Source organism: Etheostoma spectabile, chromosome 9 (assembly GCF_008692095.1).
Source record: "Etheostoma spectabile isolate EspeVRDwgs_2016 chromosome 9, UIUC_Espe_1.0, whole genome shotgun sequence".
NCBI lineage: Eukaryota > Metazoa > Chordata > Actinopteri > Perciformes > Percidae > Etheostoma > Etheostoma spectabile.
Genome location: NC_045741.1, coordinates 14,602,030 through 14,606,384, shown reverse-complemented (window position 1 = coordinate 14,606,384; position 4,355 = coordinate 14,602,030). Strand labels below are relative to the sequence as shown.

Genomic DNA, 4,355 nt, shown 5'->3' with positions numbered 1-4,355 from the left:
GCAGCCGAGGACATCCCTACACCACTAGATGGCAGCAGCTCAGCTTCAGTAAAAAGACTGTAACCCCCCCCCCTTTGCAATTGGAATTTTTACATGTCATTTTCCATCCTCAAAATAAAAAGGCCAGTTCATTTCAGAGTGCTGTGGTCTTATTTGACCTATGTTATATAGAAGAAAACACAATCCCTAGATGCAGGACTCTTTACATGCACACATACACTTCTAAACATGCTACTGTGCACAACACATCAAGTAGGCAGGTCACCGATGACCTCATCGGCATCATCCTTAATGGAACTTGTTGTTATCATTATCATCATCATTATCGTGTGTCCTCACCATCACACCATTCTGCAGGCAGAGTTGGTACAGATTGTATGCAGGGAAATGTCAGATTAGTTGGGGTTTAAGACCAGAGATGCTACTTGCAATCACACCAACCAATGCACACATCATTACACTTAATTTATGGTTAGTAAATTATATGGCTGTACCTAGAAATTATGATAATTGTACCGTAACACGACTGTGTGATGCACTAAAACGCACATCATCTCATTTCCTTTTTTAAAATGCATATGTGTCTCAGTAGGTGAGAGGAAAGCTAGGTGTACATATATATTTGTGTGTGTGTGTTTTACGTGAAGGAGGTTGAAAAATTGGGAGCAGAGAAGAGAGGAATCGTACCTGCCACGTCAAAGGGAAAGCAGAACTTTGGTATCGTCTGAAGGACCTCGAGAAACCAGAACAGAGAAACAGAGAAACACACACACACACACACACACACACACACAACACACACACACACACCACACACACACACACACACACACACAACACACACACCAACACACACAACACACACACACACACACACACCACACACACACACACACACAACACACACAACACACACACACACACACCTTTTAGAGAAACAACATCACAGGGAAAACAAACAATAACTGCAAGTTTCAATATAAAGTCTTGGGCTTCCACTAAGTGGGTGCTATCACTGGCTGAACAAAAAGAGGATTAATGTTAAATGCTGCTGATAGCAATCTGACAGCCTTCACATCCCAAACACTGCAGCCTAAATGCACTAATCCAAATGAATGGGCAACCTAAAACCACTTCATTGGCCAAACAGTGTGAAAGGTCCCCTTTTTTGCCGAGGATGAGGAGGAATCCTCGATCCTCTGCTTGAATAATAGCAGTTAATAATGTCATTGATTATCAGGTTCAAAGGGAGATGAAAAGATGAGGAGAGAGGGAAAGAAGAGAGAGAGAGGGAGAGGAGAGACACAACCCCAGGCGATGGTGGCAGATTGTAGTGACAATGGGATAAGCAGCTCTGAGGGGTTAAGAGGTGGGGGGGGGGGGGTACAAGCCTTCAGGGCTTTACCTCCCACACCTCCCTTGTGAGTTGGGGGAGTGCGGGAAGGCTGAGAGTCAGCATGCTCTTGAAGCAAGGTAGGAGGGGAGGGGGGCACCTTTCATCCGCAGCATATGGATTTAGCAGGGAGCAGGAACAGAGCGGAGCACCATATGGGTGAGCCACTCCAGACCAGCCACACAGCACAGAGTAACCGGGTCCCCCCTCTGTCTGTCTGCCCGTCTCTCTGCTGCTACCTGGCCCAAAGAAGACACCCTGCACCAGGTCCTTTTGCCGTCTGTCTTTCTGCTACCGTTCTCTCTTAGTTGTGGCCAGGCTCTTCAACCCACAGACTAATCCTTGGGACTGGGGGGCTGTCTGCTATGCTCTAGCCTCTCTTGCTGTCTCGCTCTCTTTCTCTTGGTTTGCCTGCCAAGCTCAGCCACTAAACCCAAGGTCTGTCTCTTCTTTCTGATGGAGATGTCCGAGCTGAGAGTGATGCAGGCTGCTCCACTATCTCTTTGTCTGCCTCCCCCAGAGGCCGATCCGAACGACAGGTCGGTTGTCTTCTGCTGCTACTTGCCTTGCTAGGAACTCGCTGTGGGAGAGCAGTCAGATTTACCCCCGCCCTTCCTTATCAAAACTAAAGCTGCTACCCCAGCACAACAGACATATGCCACAGACAAGCAAGCAACAATGAGTATGACAGAAGGGGGTGGGGGTGTGAGGGTATGTGAGTGTGTGAGTGTGTCATGCGTATTACAAATTTGAGTTCATCATTTATGTGAGTGCTGCCTGCTTCAAGGACTTTGCATTCTATTTGAGAGGGTGGTTAAGCGACATTAGTATGTGCTGTGTGTGTGTGGTGTGTGTGTGTGTGTGTGTGTGTGTGTGGGTGTGTGTGTGTGTGTGTGGTGGGTGTGTGTGTGTGTGGTGTGTGTGTTGTGGTTGGCTGAGTTGACTCGGCATATGTTTTGTGTGTGTGCCCACATATGGAGGGGGGGGGGGGAGGCAAAGCAGGGTGGGTGGGAAGTGGTTGTTTACTTATCAGGATCTGTGATAAAATTGAGAACTCAACAAAGACGGAGGGCTCGGTAGCAGAGGAGGGCTCTGCTCTTGCTGTGGGAGCGTGTGTATGTCTGTGTGTATGTCTGTGTGTGTGGTGTACATGTGTGACTGTGTCTTGGCGTGTGCGGCTGTAAAACTGTCACACATCAGAGCTGCCATGCTGTATGCGTTTGCTACTATTATTAACCACTATGTACGCACACCAATATGTTCCAGAGAGCCCTCCCTGGCGCACTGCATATGGCACACAAACCCAAACAGACACACACATGCGCGCGCACACACACGCTTTCCCTGCAAATAAAAACATTTGAATTGCCAGATTTGAGAGTTGTCACAGCCCCGCCCACATCAGTTTGAGTGACAGTGTGTAGAGACTCTGATCTCATACAGGACCAGTGGGAAGTGATGTGTTTGTATGTGTATAATGTGACAGCAGACATGCTATATATATATATATATATATATATACACACACACACACACACAAACACACACACACACATACATACACATATATACATACATACATGCATACAGTGGGGTTTGAAAGTTTGGGCACCCCAGGTAAAAAATGATATTAAGGTGCATAAAGAAGCCAAGAAAAGATGGAAAAAAACTCCAAAAGGCATCCAATGACAGATTAGCAGATTACCCTGCAGAGTTTCTAGCATGCACCGCCCCTTTTGGAAAGCTGAGACCTGACAGTGTCATGGATTGTTCTCAATCTTCGTCTGGAAAGACCAGGTGATGTCAATCTTAAGGTTTTAAATGCCCAGATTCATCTGACCTTGCCCCAACAATCAGCACCATGGGGTCTTCTAAGCAGTTGTCTAGAAAACAAACTGAAAATAGTTGACGCTCACAAAGCAGGAAAAGGCTATAAGAAGATAGCAAAGTGTTTTCAGATGCCAATATCCTCTGTTTGGAATGTCATTAAGAAATGGCAGTCATCAGGAAAAGTGGAAGTTAAAGCAAGATCTGGAAGACCAAGAAAAATATCAGACAGAACCGCTTGCAGGATTGTGAGAAAAGCAAGTCAAAACCCACGTTTGACTGCACGATCCATCCAGAAAGACCTGGCAGACACTGGAGTTGTGGTACACCATTCCACTATAAAGAGATACTTGTACAAATATGGTCTTCATGGAAGAGTCATCAGAAGAAAACCTCTTCTACGTCCTCACCACAAAAATCAGAGTTGAAGTTTGCAAATGACCATATAGACAAGCCTGATGCATTGTGGAAACAAATTCTATGAACCGATGAGGTTAAAATAGGACCTTTTGGCCGGAATGAGCAAAGGTACGTTTGGAGAAGAAAGGGCACAGAATTTAATGAAAAGAACCTCTGTCCAGCTGTTAAGCATGGGGGTGGATCAATCATGTTTTGGGGTTGCATTGCAGCCAGTGGCACAAGGAACATTTCAAGAGTAGAAGGAAAAAATAGATTAAATAAAATTTCAGCAAATTTTGGACGCTAACTTGACGCCATCTGTGAAAAAACTAAAGTTAAACAGAGGATGGCCTCTACAAATGGATAATGATCCTAAACACATTAGATTCTCAGCCTCTTTATGCACATTAATACAATTTTTTACCTGGGGTGCCCAAACTTTTGAGCCCCACTGTGTGTATATATATATATATTATATATATATATAATATATATATATATTATATATATATGTACGTACATGTACAGTACACGTGCCACACCTTCTCATTCAATGCGGTATTTTTATGACTATTTACATTGTAGATTATCACTGAAGGCATCAAAACTATGAATGAACACATGTGGAAATATGCACTTAACAAAAAAGTGTGAAATAACTGAAAACATGTCTTATCTTCTAGTTTCTTCAAAGTAGCCACCCTTTGCCTTTTTGATAGTGCTGCAAACCCTTGGT

The 4,355-nt window shown here is 44.5% G+C and overlaps 1 protein-coding gene across 6 annotated transcripts in view; it reads right to left on the bottom strand.

Moving 5' to 3' along the window:
• The window catches only part of dennd1b (DENN/MADD domain containing 1B), a 114,152-nt gene that overhangs the window by 70,100 nt on the left and 39,697 nt on the right, over positions 1-4,355 (bottom strand). The window lies entirely within an intron of this gene.